The 25,859-nt window shown below is 43.2% G+C and overlaps 1 protein-coding gene across 8 annotated transcripts in view; it reads left to right on the top strand.

The window, feature by feature from the left end:
* The first annotated feature begins 643 nt into the window (after positions 1–643).
* Positions 644–25,859, top strand: part of LOC132891943 (bromodomain adjacent to zinc finger domain protein 2B) — a 107,518-nt gene continuing 82,302 nt past the window's right edge. For all 8 annotated transcript variants that reach the window (XM_060930097.1, XM_060930100.1, XM_060930099.1 and 5 more), the window contains exon 1: positions 644–783. The gene's annotated coding sequence lies outside the window, so the exon portion shown is untranslated. The remainder of the gene's footprint in view (positions 784–25,859) is intronic.

The raw sequence follows: 25,859 nt of genomic DNA, 5'->3' as shown, positions 1-25,859 counted from the left end.
TGGAGTTTGCATGTTCTCCCCGTGTCCGCATGGGTTTCCTCCGGGTGCTCCGGTTTCCCCCCACAGTCCAAAGACATGCAGGTTAGGTTAACTGGTGACTCTAAATTGACCGTAGGTGTGTCTGTGTCTGTGTCAGCCCTGTGATGACCTGGCGACTTGTCCAGGGTGTACCCCGCCTTTCGCCCGTAGTCAGCTGGGATAGGCTCCAGCTTGCCTGCGACCCTGTGGAACAGGATAAAGCGGCTAGAGATAATGAGATGAATGAGATGAGATGTTTAAAACTAGGAATAAACAAAACAAGGGGGGTTTCGAAACTAGTAGTGCTCCAGCAAAGCTGCATACTGATGATTAAAATGAGCTCTTATTAGGGATTATGAACAGTTAGTCTGTCTGCATTTTATTCCCCTCCCTGCTGTATGATCTACAGGAACAATGGGCATCTGAGTAGCTCAGTCATGCTGACTCTTCTCCTAAATGCCACTTTTAACTCCATGACATAACTTTTCAGACAGGAGACAGGAGATAGTGTGGAACCTGTTATGCTGGAAGTTTAGGAGTTATGTTTTGAATAAAAGCAGGCGCTCAGACGGAAAGCGTGTGACGTCACGGCCGTTGGCTGAAACGGAGCAGAAGTGAACACAGTGTGAAGAGTCTCTTTTATCTGCTCACACACACACACACACACACTGCTCCACTCTCCGGCTCTGACATCTGCTCACTGGCGCGGCGCTTTTTATAAATCAGGAAGAAACACAGATCTGTGTGAAGACGGAGAACAGAAAGGTCAGATTATTATTATTATTATTATTATTATTATTATTATAGCTATCACCTCTAGTACTAAGCTTTGGTAGCACTGTGTGTGTGTGTGTGTGTGTGTGTGTGTGAGAGAGAGACTCTGTACATAGTGGGTTACAGCTGTTGTTTAGTGACATTGTTTACTTACAGCTTTGCTCTGATTATCTCACAGGCTCTTAATGCTCAGATAAAAATGAAAGATTGTTATTACAGAGACAGAGAGGCTATGCCGACTTCTCTTCTCCTTCTGCTTCTTCTTCTTCTTCTTCTTTTTTTAAGTTAGTTTCTTTAAGATAAAGCCGGGCTGTGTCAGCACTTCAAACTTATTAAACTCTCTTTCTGTTGGTTTTATTTCGTTTGTTTGTTTGTTTGTTTGTTTGTAATGCAGTGAGCAGGCTAACAGGGCTGGCTAATCTCACAGGGAGACTGACCTCTTTTGTCTCAACTCGAGACTTCATTCATGTGGTTAGGAACAACTGAGGAAGAAATAAGTCCCTGTGTTGCAGGGAACAAAAACAAAATATTTATTTTACAAATTTTGTGAGGTTTTTTTTTTTTCCTCCCTTTTTTTTTGGGGGGGGGGGGGGGGTGTCAACAACTCTACACTGTTCAGAAATAAAATGGCATAATTGGGTGTATTAATAATGCACTGTCAGGTAGTTGTAAACAAATGGATGGATGGATGTTTTTTTTCCTCCCTTCTTTTTTTTGGGGGGGGGGGGTCAACAACTTAACACTGTTCAGAAAGGTTCAGAAATAAAATGGCATAATTGGGTGTATTAATAATGCACTGTCAAGTAGTTGTAAACAAATGGATGGATGGATGGATGGATGGATGGATGGTTTTTTCCTCCCTTCTTTTTTTTGGGGGGGGGGTCAACAACTCAACACTTCAGAAAGGTTCAGAAATAAAATGGCATAATTGGGTGTATTAATAATGCACTGTCAGGTAGTTGTAAACAAATGGATGGATGGATGTTTTTTTTCCTCCCTTCTTTTTTTTTGGGGGGGGGGGTCAACAACTTAACACTGTTCAGAAAGGTTCAGAAATAAAATGGCATAATTGGGTGTATTAATAATGCACTGTCAAGTAGTTGTAAACAAATGGATGGATGGATGGATGGATGGATGGATGGTTTTTTCCTCCCTTCTTTTTTTTGGGGGGGGGGGGGTCAACAACTCAACACTTCAGAAAGGTTCAGAAATAAAATGGCATAATTGGGTGTATTAATAATGCACTGTCAAGTAGTTGTAAACAAATGGATGGATGGATGGATGGATGGATGGATGGATGGATGGATGGATGGATTTTTCCCCCCTTCTTTTTTTTTGGGGGGGGGTCAACAACTCAACACTGTTCAGAAAGGTTCAGAAATAAAATAGCATAATTGGGTGTATTAATAATGCACTGTCAAGTAGTTGTAAACAGATGGATGGATGGATGGATAGATAGATAGATAGATAGATAGATAGATAGATAGATAGATAGATAGATAGATAGATAGATAGATAGATAGAGCTCACTATCTATCTGTCTGTACATCTGTCTATCTAAATGACGTGCTATTTATGCAGCTCTTAGAACAGCACTGGTATAATGAAAGGATGTATGGATGGAGGACTTGTTGTTTGTTTGTTGTTTGTTTGTTTTTAAATTTATTGTAAACCCCTTTGCAGTTACTATTTTTCTTTTTATCACCAAGTGCCTTACTCACTCCATTTCACTTTCATTTCTACTTTTTTCCCCACTTTTAAACATTCACAGAAGAGAAGTTGTGATGTGATGTGATGTGATGTGATAGTACCTTGTAAAGATGCTGAAGGATTGTGTGCTGATTGAAACTGCTCATTACTTTTAATTGGAGAAAAAATAATAAGACAGACAAATCTAATTAGCATGACTGTGAAGGTGCTTAAGATTTTATAATGGCAGTGAATTTTTATTTATGTATTTTATTTATTAAGCATTTCTATTCTAATCCTAAGCAGTGGGTGTACTAATTCGTACCTGTAACTAGCTAGTTATAGCTCTTAAACTACAAACTTTACTCAATTTGCTCATTTTGATCTTAAGTGTGAGGTAAGAAGTGTGCTGTTGATTGTGAGCGGCTGGCTGTGTTACACGGCCAACAAGGTTGTGATTATGGCGTGGTTGAATGGAGATGGATACTGTGACATGCACAAGGGTGGGAGGAGGGGAGAGACGTTTAAACAAGCCGTTTACTTGTTCTGTCTTTGCTACTTGTGCCTTCTTGGCCCTGGGTCCTTTGCAAAACACTTCTCAGCAGACATCACCTGGATAAATAGATCAATCAGTAAATAATTGAATGTTAAATATATTTGAATGTATCACTAACTGAATTATTGAGTTACAAAATAGAGGATTTGATGTCTTCTTGTATAGCTCATTTTTAAAGCTGATATTGTTATATGTAGGCTAAGCGGAGACTGTGAAACGAGCTTAATTTCCCTGAGCCTTTTCAGCCTGCGCTAACAGGCATTCTTGTGTGTGACAGAGGCTGGAGTTGTAAATGCCCCAGGTCTTTCTCTGGTGAAGAGGGTATTTCTCATCAATGGACACAGCTCAGAGGCTTTGTGCTCCTCAGCAAATTGCACAACTCGCGTTACACAGAAAATGCCACTCTATTGAAGCAGCCTAACTCCCTAAACTCCAGTGGTCCATAAATGTATTCCTGTTTTATTTAAAACCAAATCTTTCTTATCTACTTTGTGGCAACATCCACAGCTCTATTGTTTTGTACGGCGAGGCTAATATAAGGAATGGAGCATCTGTTCTGCTCAGCGTTCTGATGTGCTGCTCGCCTCTTCTGGGAAATGCAGCTCGCCACTCTGATGCATTCACTTGACAGCTGCTTGATTCTGTGGAGATGCTTGGAAGCCATTAGTGGAAATGAATTGCAACCTCCCCCTGCCTTTTTTTTTTCTTCTCTTCTTATTCACAGGCTTGCTCCCTCACTAAGGCACACGCACCCACACACACTCACTCAGTTTGTAGTGCAAACAAATGGCCATTGTTGCTTTTTGTGGTACAGCAGCTGAACACAAAAAGAAGGTCTTGATATACTTGTCGTAGTACCTCAGCTGAAGAGAGCGAAGGAGAGAAGAGTAGAGCTGTCAGGGCTTGTTTTGCGGGTGATGTTTCCCAAGGAAACTATGCAGTAGTTTTTCAGACAAATGAGGTTTTGATATCACCATCTTGCTCAACATGTATAGTTGAAAGTTCACAGTGGGTTAACTTTGCATGGTTTCGGTTCATCAGATACATCTTAAAGAATACCAAATCAACCAAAGTCAATTTCCTTTCACACTGTGGGAACTTTTTTTTTTTTTTAACCACTGCTCTTTTTACAGCAATGTTGAAAACAAATCAGATATCTCTAGTAGTCAGAAGGTTTCCCCGTTTCATAAGGAAAATTAAACATGATGGCCCATGTGGTTTTATGAAAAGACTCAACGACAGAGTGGTGTAATGCAAAGCGGAGAGCCGGTACTATCCCAAAGTTGCTTATTTTTCAATTATAGCACATTATAGTCTTCTTAGACCTCAGGAATTTAGCAGTGGTTATGTTTGTGTTTCATTTAATGTTGTTGAACGTCTGTGAAACAAGTTAGTTCCTGTTACCACTTGCATCATAACTGTTCTAAACTGTTGTTCCTTCACAGTCTCTTGAAATTAGTAAGATCAAAATAACGCTTGTCATGTCATAAGATTAAAAAAAAAAAGCTTGTCATGATACCATGAAAGTGCATGTGGAGAACATGTGGAGCATCTGGACGTCCCTGTGTTACTATAGCAAGTTGTTACTATAGAAAAGATAACATATTTGAAGAAACGCATTAATATAAAGCTGTGATATTTAAATTGTAGCAGGAATTACTGTCACAGAAAACGAATCAGCTTCAGACCAGTCCAAGAAGAATCCAATAGCACTGTGGTGTAAGTAATAGTAATTGTCTAATTTTTTTTATACACAGTGATGAACTAGATTACAAATCAAATCTTTATTATTTACATAACCTAAAGAGCCTGACAGGCCAGTGATGCATATGGGTTTATAAATGCTGATGAATCAACTTGAAAGGTCATCATATTACCTCATATGCATTCATCAATGTCTTTATTGAAAACGTTTCCTTATTCCAAAAGCGGTCATGCGCTACTGCAAATTCAAGGACTGTGCTCGATTATTTAAGATTATGAAAAATAACACCATGGTGTTTGGGCATGGTGCAGTCCCACAGTCACAGTGACCTCAGAATGGTGCTTTCGTGAGGCTGCTGTTCTTTAAACGAGGAATATATCCTGTTATGTTGACCACCGTGTTCAGATCAGCTATTACTGTGGTTTGAATGTCTGCAGTTTGTTACTCAAAGTTTGTTACTAAGACCACGCTCAAAGTTTGCCTTGTAATGAATAACAGTTACTTGCAATGAGAAAACAATTCAGCTGCATCCTGGGGTATTACCTTTGAGCGTTTACATGGTCTTTTTAAAAGGAAATGATTGTTTTTATATCGATATCCTGAGCTTTGATGAATGAATGAATGAATGAATGAATCATAGCCATCCTGAGATCTGGGATCATAAAATGAATCTGGGCGGAAGATGGTGTCATTATTTATTTTCCTTGCTCATGTTTTCCAACATGGAATGGATTATAAAAAAAAAGATGATAGGGTTGGGTTGTTGTTTTTTTTTCAAAAGAAGAGCTGAACCCATCAGTAATTATGAACGCACATTCTCATAAATCACAGCCATCACCTTTTAGCACAGAGGTTCAGGGTAACACAAGTGTAGGCAAAGCTCAGAAGTAAATAATTAACTGTGGACTGTTGTTTAGATTGATGTTTTGTGATCAGTAGACTTTTAGCACACATTTGTTTCTAGGTCAGTGACACTTTCTGATTTGAGATAGGCGGTTTATTAGAAATGTAGTGAGGCGATTTATTCTCTCTATTGTTGTCTTTCCATCTCTCATCATTCTGTCTGATTGGCTGTGATGTTTTGGGAGCTGAAGCAGGGTTGCTGCTCTGATTAAGACCTCCTACTGTGTAAATGGGGGTGATGCTTGAAATGCCAGTACTTTGGGCTGTTTGCTCGCCTGCTACCCTCCATTAGCACCCTGAAGCAGAAGCGTGTGTGTGTGTGTGTGTGTGCTGTACTCACAAGAGCTGACGAGGGAAAGGGAGAAAGAGCAGTGTGTTGAGTAAGGTGTTGCATATTCATAACCAAGGGACAGCTGCTTTCACTGGAAGCCCAGAATCTTACTAGCACACACGCGCACACACACACACACACACACACACACACACACACACACACACACACACACACACACACACACACACACACAGCCTGCATGCACTTCTGCAAGCAGGCCCTGTCTTATTTATTGATCTCACTGCATTTAAAATCTGGTCACTGCCTCCATAGAGTGTCTCCATTTTAGCTGTGTTTGCAGCTGCTGCTATAAACAAGTGATTTTTTTTTCCTCTCAACGCAACACAAAACAAGAGAGGAAGGGTATGAAGAAGGTCTGTCCTTGAATGAGTGCGAGGCAAAGAGCAGAAATGCTTGGCCCATATGAAGAATGTAGTATGCAAACGATACACTTAGTTGTCAGTTTATCAATAACGCAGCGTACAAATCTTTAGGTGTTTAATGACTGACTGGAGTCTCAGTTGTGCTGTACACCCTCAACGCCATCCATCAATGGACAAGAGTGCTGTGGATAAACGGCCAGTAGCACTGCTGACTATGCTGGATGTTTACTAAGGCAAATTTTTTGCAGACTGTTTTCTAACCAAGAGACACCACATACTATAGTAAGTAAACTATCATTCAGTTGAATTGATGTATTTCAAGCAGGGCTTTGAACCGGTTCAAGGAACGAAAACGAAAACCGGGAACTTTTTCTATTTCACATGGAACAGAAACGAAACCAGAAACTTTATTATTTTTTATGTTCCAGAACAGAAACGCTTATTAAAAATAATGGTAACCGGTTAATACCGGTTTTTATTTCGTTCCTCAAAGTTTCCGTAGCCTACAAATAAAAAAGTCCTGCGCAAGTTTCTATGACCCGCTGGGGTTCACTTCCTGTGTGACATTCGCTGACTGAATGGAGAGAGCGGGAGGGTGGACTACGATCACGTCTCCACATCTTAAATAAGAGGTAAATATTGCAGTCTATCGTTATTCAAAAACATCAATTTCAAACACGATATCAATATATTTGTCCACGTTAATGAGAGGCTCGCGAACATTAAATGACGTTAACCTCTGTTAGCCTATCAATGCATAGGGCCTGACTAGCCTTTGGTAACACACTAAACGAATTATCTTTCATTTTTGGCACTTTTTCTGTTTGTGTAGATGGGAAGACATACTGAGAATCCAAATTGCCAACATTTGAAATAATAATTGTTTTGAATTATTTCTTGTCTTATTTAATGAAGGTTGTAATAGAATTAGCCTACATTTGGCTTAAGCTGGATGAGACTGAGACATAATTTTATAGCCATTTGTTAAACAGCTGACAGGGAACGTAATTAACCGTTCCGGGAACGAAATTTTTTTGTTCTAACCGGTTCGGGAACGTCTATTTAATGGTGGAACCCAAAACCGGAAACGTTAAAATTCCGTTTCTGTTCGGAACGAACCAATAGGAAAAAAATTCTGGTTCAAAGCCCTGATTTCAAGGGACACACAGACAGATATGGTTTTGGTGGTTGTGATTCCTGTGGATCACATTGTCAAACACATTCCCGTCCCTGGTCCTGGCGTACCCCATTTTACTGTCCTTCCGGCTCGAAAACATCCACTGTTAACACTCGGATTAGTTGGATTCGATTAGGAATTAGTGTTAAACCATGAAAAACACAAAACTGTAAAGTACTCCATGACCCGGGTTGGGATCCTTTTGCCTTAAATGATCTATCGAGTCCCATAGCTGTAACATTAGCCATCTTTGCCTGTGTGACACTTCAAAGACCTTTTAGTCAAAGGCCTAGTGATGACCTTCTGTGCTCCCCCACGGCACCGAAACTGAAACGGCAGGACAGAACAGAAATAAGACTCCTGCATTATTTCATGCTCACTCTCTGTAGACTGGCCGAGGTAAACTAGCAGGAAAGGGCTGTCGTGCAGAAGAGCCTTTTAATGGGAGATGTTTCTTCTGTTCTTTATTGCGGCTGGTATTGATGTGCTGCTGCTGGTTGTTGTGCTTTGATGGAAATCTCCTGAGCACCTCCAGGCGCGCGTGGCTCCCTGACACAAGGCACAGATTTAGACCTAAATAAAGCAAGCAGCACCACTGACTTTTCGGAAGCGATACATTAGGCTTTAAATGCTTCCTGGTAGAGCAAACAAGCTTTTTAACAAATCATACTGTTTTTGTATTTATTATTATTATTATTATTATTATTATTATTATTATTATTATGAGCATCCTGACCTAATGCAGTAATTAAGTCCTGAGACCTGGGTGGGATAAATGTCCTGAAAACAAATTGCATGAAATTAACTTTGCCATTAATAAGACACCTATCCCCATTCCAAAATAGCCATGACCAACTGGTGTACACCAGGTGTCGGACTGGGCACACAGGACTGACCCACGGTTTTTTATTAAAGGGTGAAGAACCACCAATATACCACTTTTGCAAGACATTGTTGACAGTCAAGCATACGTATTTTGCTGTGCTGTCCTGGGCTAAATGCCACAAGAGAACTTTTTTTACTCACAAAATCCCTTGGATGATGTTTTTAAGAAGGTGCCTCCACCAAAAGGGTTAGTTTCTGTCACGTGTGCTTTTAAAGCAGCTCATTTAGATTTATTCATTATATATTTTATTCGTTATGTAATTTGTATTTGTTTTAATTACTTATTTATAAAGTAATTGTAATATCTGCTAGAAATGTTTTTGCCGTGATATAGCCCCAGGTGCTGATATGGCATAAAAATATCACTCACTCACTCACTGAGATTTGAGAACAACGTATTGCTGAATTTCAAAAAGAAAAGCCGTTGAATAAAATGGATTGAGCTTATGGGTCTGAAAGCATTACAACAGTGAGACGTTTCAGTCAAAGCGCTGCAGTAATTATGTGCTTTGGTATCGTAACCAGTAATTTGCAAATGTTGAACAGCAATAAATAGATTAATTGTGATTATCATTGGAATGTGAACTTTGTAAAAGCTGAGTGGTTGTAATACAAGTGGTAGTACGCATGACATAAGTTAGAAGCACAACTGCACATTCCTGAATTTGATAATAGATTTGCAATTTGAAAGGCAGAGTCACAATTAAGGCATTGCTGTTCGTGCAACCACAAGTAGCACATTGTGTGATGCCTACAGCTACTATAGGTAGTGTGTGTGTGTGTGTGTGTGTGTGTGTGTGTGTGTGTGTGTGTGTGTGTGTGTGTGTGTGTAAATAAGGTGTAATGTTGCTCACAGGAGGGTATAAATACACCCCAGCAGTGCGGAAGCACACCCAGATGGATGTGTGTTTAATGAAAATAAAGCAGAGCTGCTGGCTCACCAGAATGTGTCAGAAGGGGAGGACAAGCTGGCAGTCGTGCTGATAACCTCCTGCCTCATCTAGAGTTGGAAAAAGCCAAGAAGTAGACAGAATTATTGTCTTGGTGGGTATTCACCACTGAAGATGTGCTTTAATTTTGGAACAGATTTGATCTGTGTGCAGAAAACCTTGGCACTGATCAAATACTATTGCACTGGGCTGTCTTAATAATCATAAGTGAGAGAATTAACCAAGTTTCCTCTCTCCCAACAATGAAATGGTTCCTGTAATAACGTGCTGAACGTATTACTGGGATATTTTATAAAAAAAAAACGTTTTCCTGTAAATTAATCTTGTCTCTTATGTGTTGCTTTTATTTGTACTCAGTGCTCCTGTACCGAGCCTGTTGTCTTAACGATCACCTTGATATCTAATTTATAATAATGGATCTCTCTCTTACTTGGATATGATTCACTTCAGTGTGCTTTGATCTTTTCACTCCTTCAGGGTAGAGAAAAATGAATAAAAAACCCAGATGAGGTGTGTGTGTTCGTGTTCGTTTTCTTTACAGGTTGTGGATTACTCATGTCTCTGCACTGAAGTTCACTTGATATTAATCAGTAAGTGTCTGCGAGCTGTGTTTTTGTGTACTGCTGGTTTTGTGCTCCACGCTTAAAGGGGCCAGTTCACCTTCATCCAGTGCTTGGTTTTGTTTACATACTGGCCATCTTGTGCATACTGCACATTCATCGAAACCCATGTTGAACTTGTTCTTCGTTCATGCGTCATGCATGGAAGTTTTGAACACAATATGCCTGATGTAGTCTTTCCTTTGTAGCCGTGTGTGAGACAGTCGAGGCCGGTTCTGGTCCATTACAACAGAATAACCATACGAGAATGGATCAGTTGAAAGACTGTAACAAGCTTGGCAAAATATCTTCAATTCAGAATATCCTACATTATTCTATCCACATTCGCTGGATATGAGCTGGATATGATCTTTCTGACTTGATGCGCGTCGCCATTTTGTTTTTCTCTACTCCCTGTATATGAGCTGATATCCTAGTAGTAGAGTTGCCAGTCAGAGCATGTGATTGCTCATATCCAGTGAATGTGGATAGAATAATTAAGTTGTTCCACTCAATCTCATCGTATATGGCTTATAGCAAGCTCGGTGCTACGCGCCTCTTCAGCTTATCGGTGCATATCCAACTCAATTTCATGGAATTACTGTTAAATGTATGATCTATGGCCTAGGATGTCATGTGTACGTTGTTGTAGAATATCGATGGCATCAAAAATGGCCATTTGCTACTTGGAGCAGAGGCTTCTGGGAAAGGTGAGCTGGCCCCTTTAAAGACAGATGTGTCACACAGGAAACAACTTAACAATAGAACATGCCTTTTTTTAATCTATATTGTTTGTTAGATGGTATTTTTATTTCTGTCTTTCTTTTCCACACTGCAATTATTTGATTTGCTCACTTTTTAATTGCAAGGTGATGCATCACTGCCATCCCAGTCTGTCTGTCCTGGCAATTCACAGAATCTGTCTTTGTTACCATTTTAATATTGACTTGTGCAATGAGGACTTGAGGAAGACAGCACAGCTTTACTGTATTTAAACGCGGCCAAGCGAAAGGTAATAAATGGGTCACGGGATCTGAAGGCACATCTGTCTTGCACTTTGTAGCTTTCAGCAGCAGCTGTATGACTGATTCAGTAATTAACCCTCTGATGCAGAATCAAAACATTTTTGAACAGAATATCGCAACATTTTCGATGTACACAATTTGTGCAGGTTAGGACTATTGTAAATGGTAAAGATAAAAATTATTATTATTACTGAAAAAGTTAACACGTTTATTGACGTCTGGCACAAAATATTTTATATTCAATTTTGTGTGCAAAAATTTAGCGGACAATTTGCATATAAAGATTGCAAAGATATACCGGAGACGTGCTGCGTTATCAATGCCAAATACTCTAGAGAGCAACAGGAATCAGGATAATGATTTCTATTTAATTACGTTAATGCTCAAGAGATTTGGAGGTGCTTACATCTTGTATTTCCCTTTAAAGCAGCCTTAAATTGACTGTCTGTCTGTGTGGACACTATACATGAAAGGGTTAATACAGTAACTGAGACGATGTCAGGTTACAGAGTCATCTCTGTTTTTAGCATAAAATGATAAATAATTTCTTCATAGATGAGTTTGGATCAGATTTAATGATCAGGAGTAGGTTAAGCCTGACTTATCTGTTGTCTTGAACTGCTGGAGCTGAAGTGTTCTGAATGGACACGTCTCTCTGATGTGGAAAATCTCAGCACTTCTACTGTGTTTCATGTGAGTAACCCAAGATCATATAGTAACAAGTTCACACTCTGCTCAACACGGACAGGAGAAGAGGTGTGTGTGTGTGTGTGTGTGTGTGTGTGTGTGTGTGTGTGTGTGTGTGTGTGTGTGTGTGTGCGCACGCGTGCCTGTGTGGGACCTTTTGTATAAAATCTTTGTGCTTTCAGTTAGTGGTGTATCCTTATGTTTCACTGAGCCGTGTTAGTGTGAAGGTGTGCATCTTCACGTGTGTGTTTATATATTATAGGTGTGTGTGCCACACACTGAGCCTGGTTTATTAACAGATTGCTGCCACAGCGGCGTGCATAATATAGTGTGGTTGTAAATATAGCAGCTTCCTACTTGGGAAGAGAGAAGGTGTGATACACAGAGGAAGCAAAAAGGTAGCCAATTAGGAATAGTCATTATCTCAGCTAATTTAACTTTGCTACATCCTTGTTATCTCATGAAGGTAAACATTTTTATTCAAAGTAAAGTCGAAAGCGGAAACAGAATAAGGTAGCTCTGTGTGTGTGTGTGTGTGTGTGTGTGTGTGTGTGTGTGTGTGTGTGTGTGTGTGTGTGTGTGTACTGTATGTGTGTGAGACGTGGATGACAGGGTCTAAAAGAACCTATTTATAAATGACTTGTGCTTATACTGATCTGTGCTGAAGCGCCATTAGATTGGCAGAGCATGGTGCTTTTTAATGCGAAACACATTATATTGCCTGAACACCGTGAAAAGTACAAAGCACATCCAGAAGGTCAAAAACAGCGGGTGGCAACACCCAGGCACAATTTTAAAGTGTATTGCATCAGCCAGATTTTTTTTTTTTGGTCATTTCTTTCTGTCTCTCATTTTTGACACCCCAATTTCCTCTTTTTTTTTTTTCTGCTACACACACACACTTCCATTACAGGCTTCCATCCATTGCTCCCTATGAATAGATACGTTAATTCTCTTTAGGATGCTTCTAAATGCTGTTAAAAGTAAAACTAGCTCTTCTCCCATTCTCCATTTCCAGTATCATTCTGGGCAGAGATGTAATGGTTCATAGAGTTGGTACCGGTACGTTCTCTTCATCTAAGATGTCGTGTGTATGTGTGGGGGGTCGGGTCTCTTCATCCATAAAGCTTTTAGAGCAGTTCAAGGTGCTGATAAGGTACACTTCGTCATTGTGGAACAGGGGTGTCAAATACAGAGTGTGACGAGCCACCCCTCTGTCCTGCAGGAATTAATGTTTTTCCTTGTCAAACGCTGAAGTTAATCCTATTGTACAAGGAAGAAAACATGACCAGGTGTACAGTTACATGAACAACAATGGCATGGGGTATGTTACTGTTGGTTGATTATCGTGTCCCAATGTGTTTTCTTCTTCTACTATAGCAGTTTGTTACTTTTGTTTACTTAAAAAAAGACATTTTACGTTTAATCAGTTTACAGTTGCATTTAATTTTGTGTACTATTCATGAAACAAATTAGTTCCTGTTTGCTCTTACACTGTAGCAGTTATAAACAATCATCCACTCACCAGCCTTTCTTCTCTTTCTCTGGGGGTTAATAAGACAAAATGCAGCTCGCCATGTTACTGAGAAACCAGAAAGCACGACGTTTTCTTTGTCCCTAAGACACTCCTTAGAATGAAAATATTAGAGTCCTGTCACACGAAGCGCCATCTATAAATGCTAAATAAACATTTCCTAACAGAAAGCTTCAACATGTGAACAGTTATAGGTTCTTAATTTGCGAAATAACATCTCATCTCATCTCATCTCATCTCATCTCATCTCATCTCATTATCTCTAGCTGCTTTATCCTTCTACAGGGTCGCAGGCAAGCTGGAGCCTATCCCAGCTGACTATGGGCGAAAGGCGGGGTACACCCTGGACAAGTCGCCAGGTCATCACAGGGCTGACACATAGACACAGACAACCATTCACACTCACATTCACACCTACGCTCAATTTAGAGTCACCAGTTAACCTAACCTGCATGTCTTTGGACTGTGGGGGAAACCGGAGCACCCGGAGGAAACCCACGCGGACACGGGGAGAACATGCAAACTCCGCACAGAAAGGCCCTCGCCGGCCACGGGGCTCGAACCCGGACCTTCTTGCTGTGAGGCAACAGCGCTAACCACTACACCACCGTGCCGCCCTAAATAATATCATATTTTAAAATCATATTGTAACAGTTCTTATGAATGGGTGGAGCACAGAGGACGGCAGGACAGAGATCAGGTTCAACAATCGTTTTATTTTTACACTTTTCAGTGGTCTCTCAAACACACACACAGCCAGACACGCGTGCACACACATCAGGTGTCTGGTTCGGGAGAGATCCTCTGCTCTCTGCTCTCCCTCCCTAAATAGGGCGCGGTCACTGGGAAGACACACACAAACAGGTTAATTGCAGTCAGGTGTAGGGATTCTGCCACTTACCTTCTCTGACTCCGCCCTCCTGTCACAGACCGGCGCTTGACCACGCCCCCGCTGCCACATACCCCCACCGCCCGACTCAGGCCAGGCGGCCGTCCGGCCTGCAGCCGACTCCCCCCCCCCTTGACGGGAGAGGAAGTCCGCCACGACCATCTGCGCCCCCGGCCTGTGGACCACCTTAAAATTGAAGGGTTGGAGTGCCAGATACCAACGGGTGATCCGCGCGTTGGCATCTTTCATGCGGTGGAGCCACTGGAGGGGCGCGTGGTCCGAACAGAGGGTGAAAGGGCGCCCCAGCAGGTAGTAACGGAGGGCGAGGACCGCCCACTTGATCGCCAGACACTCCTTCTCAATGGTGCTGTAGCGCCCCTCACGCACTGACAGCTTTCTACTGATGTAGAGGATGGGGTGGTCCTCCCCCTCCACCTCCTGGGACAAAACTGCCCCCAGCCCTCTGTCCGACGCATCGGTCTGCAACACAAAGGGGAGAGAAAAGTCAGGGTAGTGTAATAGTGGCCCCCCACACAGTGCAGCCTTTACCTCAGAAAAAGCCCGCTGGCCTTGCTCCGTCCACTGGACCGGATCTGGTGCCCCCTTTTTAGTGAGATCAGTCAGCGGGCTGGTGACATCTGAATAATTAGGTATAAACCTACGATAATAGCCAGCCAGCCCCAGGAACTGTCTCACCCCCTTTTTGGTCTTGGGCCTTGGGCAGGCCGCAATTGCTGCGGTCTTGTTAATTTGGGGACGCACCTGCCCGTTGCCCAAGTGGAAGCCCAGATACCGTACTTCCACCCGCCCAATCGCACACTTCTTTGGGTTGGCTGTGAGACCCGCTCGCCTCAGCGACCTAAGGACGGCCCTTAGGTGTTCAAGGTGCCTCGGCCAGTCATTACTATATATGATGATGTCATCGAGATAGGCGGCTGCATAGGTGGCATGGGGGCGGAGGACCCGGTCCATCAGCCGCTGAAACGTAGCGGGCGCCCCAAACAGCCCAAACGGAAGTGTGACGAATTGGTGTAAACCAAAGGGTGTGGAAAAGGCCGTTTTTTTCTCGGGATAGTGGAGTCAAGGGGATCTGCCAATATCCCTTTGTCAAATCCAGTGTCGAATAAAAGCGAGCCATGCCTAGTCGATCGAGCAGCTCGTCAATACGAGGCATTGGGTACGCGTCGAATTTAGACACCGCGTTGACTTTTCTATAGTCCACACAGAACCGGACCGACCCGTCGGCCTTGGGTACCAAGACCACCGGGCTGCTCCAGTCACTGTGGGACTCCTCGACGATGCCCATTTCGAGCATGGTCTGAAGTTCTTCCCGAACCACCTTTTTTTTGTGTTCGGGTAGCCTGTAAGGGCGGCTACGCACTACCACCCCCGGGGGCGTCTCTATGTGGTGCTCTATGAGGTTAGTGCGACCGGGCAGGGGAGAGAACACATCCGAAAACTCGGTCTGCAACTGGGCGACCTCCGTGAGTTGGGTCAGGGAGAGGTGGTCTCCACAGGAGACCGGAGAGGTACGTGATGCCAATGCCCCTTTTTGAACCTCCGGCCCCAGCTCCGCCTTCTCCGGAACCACCGACACCAACGCCACAGGGACCTCCTTGTTCCAGAGTTTAAGCAGATTGAGGTGGTAAATCTGTAGTGCCGCACCCCTGTCCGTTCGCCTCACCTCATAGTCGACGTCCCCGACTCGCCGTGTGACCTCAAAGGGTCCTTGCCACTTGGTGATCAATTTGGAGCTCGACATGGGCAACAGTACGAGTACCTTATCTCCCGGTGTGAACTCTCTAAGGCGCGTACCCTTGTTGTACAGGCGGGCTTGCCATTCCTGGGCCTGCCGCAAATTCTCCTGAGTTAGGTGGGTGAGCGTGTGGAGTTTTGCGTGCAGGTCCATAATGTACTGAATTTTGTTCTTGCTTTGTGAAGGTCCCTCCTCCCAATTTTCCCGCAGCACGTCTAGGATGCCGCGCGGCTTACGCCCATATAATAATTCGAACGGGGAGAACCCCGTGGAGGCTTGGGGGACCTCTTGCACTGAGAGCAACAAGGGCTCGAGCCACTTATTCCAATTACGTGCGTCCTCACTTACAAATGTTTTAATAATATTTTTGAGGGTGCGGTTGAACCGTTCTACTAAACCGTCCGTTTGTGGGTGATACACGCTGGTGCGGATCGGCTTAATCCCCAATAACCCATACAGTTCGCGCAGTGTCCGTGACATAAATGTAGTGCCTTGATCAGTCAGAATCTCTTTCGGGATTCCAACTCGGGAGATGACGCGGAAGAGCGCCTCTGCAATACTGCGTGCTGAGATATTGCGCAGAGGCACTGCTTCCAGGTATCGCGTTGCATAGTCCACCAGAACTAATATAAAGCGGTACCCTCGTGCTGACCGATCTAATGGCCAGACGAGATCCATCCCAATTCTCTCAAACAGGGTCTCGATTAATGGAAGAGGGCGCAAAGGTGCTTTTGGAATGGCCGCTGGATTTACTAACTGGCATTTGCGGCATGCCGTACACCACCTACGAACATCGCCGCGAATCCCCGGCCAATAGAATCGGGCCATTATTCGGGCTAGTGTTTTATCCTGCCCTAAGTGTCCAGCCATGGGATTAAAGTGAGCCGCCTGGAATATCAGTTCCCGGCGGCTCTTCGGAATCAAAAGCTGTGTGACTCGCTCTTTAGTCTGAGTGTCCTGCGTCACTCGGTATAATCTATCCTTCATAATAGAGAAATAGGGAAAGGACGGGGTGGCGTTCGGCGGAAGCGTTTGACCATCGATTACTCTCACTTGGTCAAACGCATGTCGCAGAGTCTCGTCTCGCGATTGTTCTAACGGGAAATCCGCGAGGGATTCCCTGAGAGAGGGAGGAGGAGCCTGGGGCTCCTCACTCTGACGCGGAGATGACGTAGACGGCTCTGTGACAGCTGCTCCCGCCAAAGCGACACCGGGACCTCCCCCTGCTAAATGGCAGGACCCACTCTTTACTAAGCGCGTCATCAAACCCCAAAATCCCGGCCAATCAGTCCCCAAAATTAAAGAGTGGGTAAGGCGAGGATTAACTGCCGCCTTCACTATAAATTTTTCCCCTCGGAAAAAAATGTGGACTGACACCAAAGGGTAGCGGTGAATATCCCCGTGCACACACAACACCTTCACCCCCTGTGCTCCCCCCAATGCCTCATTTTGGACCAGGCTTTGGTGAATTGAGGTCTGATTACAGCCAGAATCCACCAACGCCTGATATGTATCCCCTTGGATACTCACCGGTATACGATACGCTCCGGCCTGATCGAGGGCGGCCTCTGGCGCGTCAGGGATCCGAACCACCGCGCCCACCTCCATCGCCGTGCACTGCTGTTGAAAGTGGCCCGGCTCCCCGCAGTGCCAGCAAACCGGCCCGGGCTTTCCCTCTGCACTGGTGATCTGGGGCTCACTCACCTGAGGTGGGGGAGAGACAGACACAGAAGGGAGAAACGGGAGGGCACCGCGGGTGCGGTGGGCCGGCTGGGGTGGTGCCGGCCCCCGCCTCCGCGGTGGGGGAATGGGGCGAGGACGGAACACAGGAGGAGGGGGAGAGAGAGGGAGATTAGAGAAGATGCCGTCTGCTGTCCTGCCACCGGGACAGCCGCCAAATGGTCCTCCGCCAGCTCGACTGCCCAATCCAGCGACGCCGGGCGGTGGCACTGGACCCACTCCGCAGTTCCTGTTGGCAAGCGCGCGATGAACTGTTCCAGCACCACCTGGTCGAGGATTCCCTCGGCGTCGCAGTTGTCGGCCCCCAACCACCGCCAGCAGGCGTTCCGGAGCTGCTGGCCAAACGCGAATGGCCGGCCGACTTCCTCCAAGTGCAACGATTGGAAGCGCTGGCGCTGCTGTTCTGGGGATGCACCCCACGCGCTGGAGGACGGCCCGGCGGAGGTCCGCGTAGGCCAGCCGGCGGTCGGCGGGGAGCTGTAGCGCGGCCAGCTGTGCCTCTCCCGTTAGCAGGGGGAGGAGGTGCGCCGCGCGCTGCTCCATCGGCCACCCTGAGGCTTCGGCGACTTGCTCGAAGAGTGTGATGAACGCCTCGGGGTCGTCCTGCGGGCCCATCTTGGTGACGGTGAGGGGAGACGGGCCTGCGGTAGGAGCACTGGTGGACCCCGCCGACGCAAGGAGGTGCCGGAACGCCTCTCGATCTTCCTGTTGGGCCAACACCAGGGCCTCGAACCGCTGTTCTTGCTCCTTTTGGAGGGTGAGTAGCGCCTGGTGCTGGCTTTGCTGGGCCGTGGCGAGGGCGTGGACCAGTTCAGCGAACGGGGAAGACTCCATGGGGCTGTTGGGCTGCTGTGCTCCAGATCCCGGGTTTCGGCACCACTGTAACAGTTCTTATGAATGGGTGGAGCACAGAGGACGGCAGAACCGAGATCAGGTTCAACAATCGTTTTATTTTTACACTTTTCAGTGGTCTCTCAAACACACACACAGCCAGACATGCGCGCACACAGATCAGGTGTCTGGTTCGGGAGAGATCCTCTGCTCTCTGCTCTCCCTCCCTAAATAGGGCGCGGTCACTGGGAAGACACACACAAACAGGTTAATTGCAGTCAGGTGTAGTGATTCTGCCACTTACCTTCCCTGACTCCGCCCTCCTGTCACAGACCGGCGCTTGACCATGCCCCTGCTGCCACACATATGCTATTAGACCTAGGCTAGCATTCGCTGTGCAAGTCCCTGAGAATTAGCTGTTACTCTAGAGAAAATTATTTGAACAAGCACATTCATACTTTTAACAGTTATTCCACGAAATCGAGTCGTACATGAGCTAATAGCCGACGAGGCGTGTAGCACCGAGCTGGCTATAAGCCATGTATGACGAGATTAAGAGGAATAACTATTTTATTCTATCCACATTCACTGGATTTTGAGAAACGGAGCATTTTTATTTTTTGCAAATTCGATAAATAAAACATTTTTTTATACAAAATGTCTGACAAAATCATTTCCGCTTAGAATGTAAACAAACCGGCAAAATGACAGATGAAAAATGCTATAAAATAATTCTTGAAAAAATAATATATACGTCCTTACCATTACTTTTATTCAATATTTTGTTGCTTTTCTTTTGGGGGTGGGTGGGGGTTGTTTTCGAGTAGAGTTTTTATTTCATCCTCGGTTGGTTCAGCAACATGCTCCGCCATTTTGTTTTTCTCTACTCACGGTATATGAGCTGATAGCCTACGAGTAGCCAATCAGAGCGTGCGATTGCTCATGTCCAGTGAATGTGGATAGAATAATATATTAATGTAAACCTGTGGCTTGATTTACAGCCAGAAGTATTTACTGAGCTGATGTATTGGAAATCAACTTCTGACCAATCAGATATATAACTGACTGGTGACAGACATCACTGGTATGGTCTTATCGTTCTTGTCTGTTTTGTGCAGCAGCATACACACACACACACACACACACACACACACACACACACACACACACACACACACACACACACACACACAGTAGTGATCCAGCTTGATAACATGCTGCCTGTGGAAAGTCCTGTCTGTTTAGGGGACAGCCTCCCAACATGTCGTCACAACCCTCCATCCATCCTCCATGTCTCACTCTTTCTTTCTTTTCATCTCTTTGTCTCTCTCTCTTTTCTCTGTAGAAGCTCGGCGTAGACGGTAACTCCGAGCCTGCTGCTCCAGTGAACCTAATCCCTGTTAGCGTCTAATGAGACCGTGACTTACACAAAAGAGAAATGACCTCTGAGGGAGTGCAGTGTAGTGTTGTGTGGCTTTTGTTTAGTATGTAGTGTAGTTTTTAACATTTTAAACCTTTCACATACCCTCTTATTACCCATGATCCAGGAATTAAAAATGTAAGAACATTAGACAAATGTGCATTATTTATTTATTTATTTATTTGCGTCATTAGGGCATATATTTCTTATCCCCAATCCAGTTACCCAGTTTTAAAATATGTTTCAACATGTCTCAACAGAACAAAATGGCACAGAAATGAATGTGAATTAGAAGCACATTAGTATAGCAGGCATTATTTTAAAGACGATAATAATAAATTCAGACCCTTGGCTTCACACCCCACTGTCAGGGCAACGGGGCTTGTCTATGTTCGATCCCCTAAAGCAATATATTTCGCTTATGTTGGGTAGTTGTCCTAGTGATCATGGCAAAACTGCATGATCCCAGACTGCATGTGTTCGTACTGTGCTTAGAAGCAAAGTTGTATCTGAAAAGGCTTTGTGGTGCAGTAGGGACTTTCCTGATCCTTCTGGATAATCTCTTTAGTTTGATGCAGGTCTTTTTTTTTTTTATAAGTGCTTTTGTTTTGGCGAAGAGCGGGACTGAGGGTTTGACTGCAGGCTTCAGGGCACTAATTACAGACTGAGTAATAAGACACCCAGCTGTGCACCCTTATGTTAATTTCCTCAGGATAAATCAGAAAGAAACGGGACGACTTCTCAGTAAAGTCTGATGTAATTGTGTGTCAGGGTCAGTGTTATCTGATAAAGAAAGTTAGAGGGGCTTGTGTGTAGCTGGTCCCGTGAGGAAAACCGTTTTACAAAAATTTATACTTTTTATTGTAAAAAAAAAAAAATCAAGGGTGTGTGCGCATGTTTTTTTTTGTATATATGTATATATACATATATACAATACAATATATACATTGTATATGTATATACAATATATATATATATATATATATATATATATATATATATATATATATATATATATATATATATATATGTGATTCCACGCTTATGGGTACTGAAATGGGGACATGAACTTATTTTTAAAAATTCACCTAAAACCATTTCTTTTTTTTACCATCAGGTCACAAAACATGTAATCTTTAATGAATGATATGTTAAAAGATAACTTTAATTTTCTGAGATGTAATAAAAACATTTATATGCCAAAGTCAGAACGTAACAGAAGTGTTGTGGACATATATATTCTCAATTTTAACAATGTAGAATTACTTTTTGAAACATAGGAAGGTGATGTTTTAGCAAATATAATTAATAAACATGTGTAGTAGAATAAACATACATATTCTTTCAATAAGATTAACATGGTATATAGCTAGATTGTAATTAATTTGTAACAGACGCGAGATGGACAATCGTAACAGAAGTAATGTAACAGACATCATTTTGGAACTCATAGGCTTGACTTTGGCATATAAATATGTTTTTATTACATCTCAGAAAATTAAAGTTATCTTTTAACATATCATTCATTAACCTGGCGACTTGTCCAGGGTGAACCCTGCCTTTCGCCCGTAGTCAGCTGGGATAGGCTCCAGCTTGCCTGCGACCCTGTAGAAGGATAAAGCGGCTAGAGATAATGAGATGAGATGAGATGTTGTATGGAAACTGAATTTAGTGTTGTTTGGTTGTTCTGCCCAGCTGCCTGTTGACACTCCCAGTGCAAACTTCGAGACATCCTCTTCTCTCTATGCAGACTGTGACTTACCAAAATGCTCTAAGGCCACATCCTGCACACAGATAATGCTTTAAACACACACAGCCAGCACCTGACTCATTAATACCAATCAGTAATTAATACTAAACAGTAATCACTACCTTAATAAAAGATATCAAAAAACGGCTTCAGTGATATCAGAGCTGATAAAAGTGCCATCCTTTAAAGGAGCAGAGTAAATGCCACTTAGCTGGACAAGGGAGGGAGGGGGTGAGGGAGAATATATCCCTGCCGTCATCTCTTCCTTGCACTGATAGAGGTGACATCAATGTGAAGGCACACTTGGTTGGAAATCATTGATATTCTGACTTGCCGGCTGCAAATGGCTCAGTGGCAGATGGAGGCTTTGTCAGGGAAGAAAAATGGCAGCCAGGGAATGCGGCTGCTGTTTTCTCCCCCCACCGACCCTGTATGCTGGCAGCCTGTGACCTTCCACTGCTCGTGTGACGATTCTGCCTGTGCACTTTGATCAATTACTCCGCCTGCATTGTTTTTAAGGAAAGTGGAAGAATTAGAATGGTGTTTTCCAGGCATGTTAGCCGTATATACACACACACGGAATGCAAAGTGATGGTGATTTCATGTCTGGAATTCCTAAAACCTACCATTTTTGTGGTTTTTTTTTTTCATTTAATAGTTGTCCACGTTTACCGTTTCAGTGAAAATCTCTGGTGTGTGTGTGTTGTGTGCTTGTCAGCTTCAGCTGCTCACTCTGTGATGTTGAGACTGCCTGGAAGGATTTCTGGAAAGGCATATTGTCACTGTGTGTCTGGCATGAAAAGCACACAAATGCATGTCACTCCCCCCCCCCCCCCCCCCCCCCCCCATTATCCTGCAAGATGGTGGTGATCAAGGGTCATTTAATTTATTTATTTATTTATTATTATTGTTATTATTATTGGTAATCATATGGGGCCAAGTAAAATTAAGGATTAATTTCACGAGTGATTTCGAAGTTTTGAAAATTGACTCGGGCAATTTCAAAACTTCGAAATCATGAGTGAAATTGATCCTTAATTTTATGAGGAACCATACGATTACTTATTTATAATATATAGGGCCAAATTCATACTTCGGAAGCCATTCAAGTTCACAACATTTGTCATTCACGTTTTCTGAACCAGTCAGGGCGCAAGACTATCTTGCATGTTTGAATCAGTTTCTAAAGCGTCTTTCATCATGACACGGCGACACGACATGACACGATTTTGAAAGTGGTTTACAAAATTTTATTGGAACTTCTTTACACAAGCCATTTTGTTGACAAAATTTCCTAACTTTTTGTAACCGTAACCAAGCAACGAACTAGCCAATAGCATTTCAGAAATACGGCCCCATGTTAAAGGGATAGTTCGGGATTTTTGACATGAATCTGTATGGCATCCCCATCAATAGTGTCATGCAAACACACTGACTTACCCCTGACAGCATCCTGTGAGTCCAGTTCTTGTCCAGTTTTGGTCCAGACGAAAGTAGTCCGGCAAGTTTGTTGGGGTCACGAAAGTAAAACGTTTTTCGTCTCAAAACAGTATGTGTTCAAAAGAGTGATATATTTGCATCACAAAACTGTTGCCAAATAAAAAGTCAGACCTCGAAATCGCTTGGCACTATTTTCTCTCCCTTCTTATCACTGCGCGCTGCCGCCAGGTGACAGCCACGGCTGTTTCATTCATTGTTTACTGCTAGCAAAGTTAGCGACAACATGTCTGACTACGACAGCGACGTTGAAAACATTGACTTCATCTCACAGCCAAAGGGATATCTTTATGAACCCGAATATACAGATGAAGAAATTCGCCAGATGGAGTTAGAACGGGCAGAGAGAGAAAGGGTGGACAGAGAAGTGGAAGAAGGTGAAGCTGGAGCCGCAGCTTGTTAGCGCCGCTGATCTGAACTCCTAATCACTGCCAAACAATGGGAAAGGTGTTGATTCCTGCGCAGATGTCAACATGACAGCGCGCAGTGATACCGAGGGAGACAAAATATAGCGCCAAATAATTGCGAGGTCTGACTTTTTATTTGGCAACGGTTTTGTGATGCAAATATATCACTCTTTTGAACACATACTGTTTTGAGAAGAAAAACGTTTTACTTTCGTGACCCCAACAAACTTGCCGGACTACTTTCGTCTGGACCAAAACTGGACAAGAACTGGACTCACAGGATGCTGTCGGGGGTAAGTCAGTGTATTTGCACGACACTGTTGACGGGGATGCCATACAGATTCATGTCAAAAATCCCGAACTATTGCTTTAAGGAAAAAAGCCCTCCTTGATTGACCAATCAGAATTGAGTAATTTGGCCCTATGTATTATAATAATAATAATAATAATAATAATAATAATAATTATTATTATTATTATTATTATTATTATTATTACTGATCTCTCACAAATGTGATTGCTTTGGATTAGAACCTCTTTTTTATGTTAATTGTTAAGAAATGTTTGCTTCAAGCCTGTCCTGTGTAACAGTTCAGATAATTAATTTGACTTGACTCATTTGATCCTTAAACAAGATTTGTATAATGTCTAGTCATTAATTTGGGCATCACAGCGGTGAAGTAGATAGGGTTGCTGCCTCAAAGCTCTGATCCTGAGACTGTGCTACTGTTTGTGCAGAGTTTCACATTCTCTCCAAATCCATGTGGGTTTTCTCCCAATAATAAGAGAAGGTGGATTGACTTTTTTTTTTTGTGTGTGTGTGTGTGTGTGTGTGTGGTATCATGTGTTAACTCTCCTGGGACAAGCTCCTGATCCATCATGACCCTGACCTGGCTAAAGTTCTTACCGAAGATGAATTAATGGTCTTCTCTCATTTCCAATTTTTTCTCTAATTTAGTCTTAGTCAGTTCCCACCCACCAGTTACATCTCCCTTATCACACGACAGCTACCAATCCAGAAGGATCCTCGTGATTCCCCTGACACATCAAGCCAGCCAACCACATCAAACTGCTGCTCATGCTGCATCACAGGGTGGCGTAACACACTTAGAGGAAAGTGCTATCCGCCTCCTTCTGCATGCATGAACTCCCAGACACCCAGGATTGGCTAGTGTCTCTGTGATGTGATTGACAGGGGAGAGAGTATGCCATCCCTCCCTCCCTTTCTGAGAGCATGGACTCTTTTGGACTTCCAGCCATGGATGGCTGTGGCAATGTCGAGGTTTGAACTAGCAATCTCCAGGTGACGGGGCGACCACATGTCCGTTGCTTTCATCCTGCTTCTGGAAAGTAATTTATGTAATATTTGTCTTTTAAATGTTCACTTGGAACATTTACATCCTTTTTAAGCAGGATTAATTCTTTGCTTATTTTCAATGAACAGTAAAAAATAAAATAATGCTTTTTTTCCCCTTCAAATGACTGGTGTTAATTATCTGTTATAAATAAGCAGTAACTCATTTGGCTCTGGTTTGTGCAACATAAACCAAATAAAACGTGAGATATTCATTCATATTGTTTGATGGCACTTTTTATTATTAGAGCTAATAAACTGTCGGGATTCATAGTCAGTGAGGAAGAAGATCTCTGCTTTTCTGTTCTTTATAGATGAATGCATATTGTTTGAGGAAGATGATGGAGTGTACCGGTGTTTGAGTTTATAATTTAATAAGTTTGTTGCTTTGACTGTTCAGTGCCTCTGGTTTTGAATGTGGATATAAGCATTTCAAGGTTTGTAGCTTCAATAGCTTATTTCGGTGGTAGTAGTAGTAGACTTTCAGTCGCAAAGAGTTGTTTTTCTGTTATGAGGTATTTTCAGATTAAAGACTTAGTAAATCTTGGCAGTGCTTAGGCTTAGTCTTTGGAAGGAAAAATAAGCCCTGGGGCTAATTTCCCATTTGCACATTTTAAAGGAGGTACGCAGAACCTTTATTTTTAAATACATTTCCGAGTGGGTAGTATCTCCATCCTTGACTCTTGTATGCTGCATAAATGGGAATAAAAAAAATATTTTTGAGAGTTAAAATCAACCACAAAGTTGGCATTCGAGCTGCCCTGCTGAGCCAGCCATGCTGGAGTGCGTGACGTCACAGCAGGAACCGGTTTTAAGGCCGAGGCCTTTTACAGCTATAGGCCAAAGTCATATAAATACAAATTTATAGTGAAAGTAAGAAATACCGTTACTGACTTGCTCAACTAAGACTGATTTGACTTCACTGATTGTGGGTTGACTCTCATTAAATACAGGTTTGTAGCTTTAGTTATGCTGTTATGCTAAAAAAGTCGTACT

This window comes from Neoarius graeffei, chromosome 9, assembly GCF_027579695.1.
Source record: "Neoarius graeffei isolate fNeoGra1 chromosome 9, fNeoGra1.pri, whole genome shotgun sequence".
Classification (NCBI taxonomy): domain Eukaryota; kingdom Metazoa; phylum Chordata; class Actinopteri; order Siluriformes; family Ariidae; genus Neoarius; species Neoarius graeffei.
This window is presented reverse-complemented; position numbering and strand designations above follow the sequence as displayed.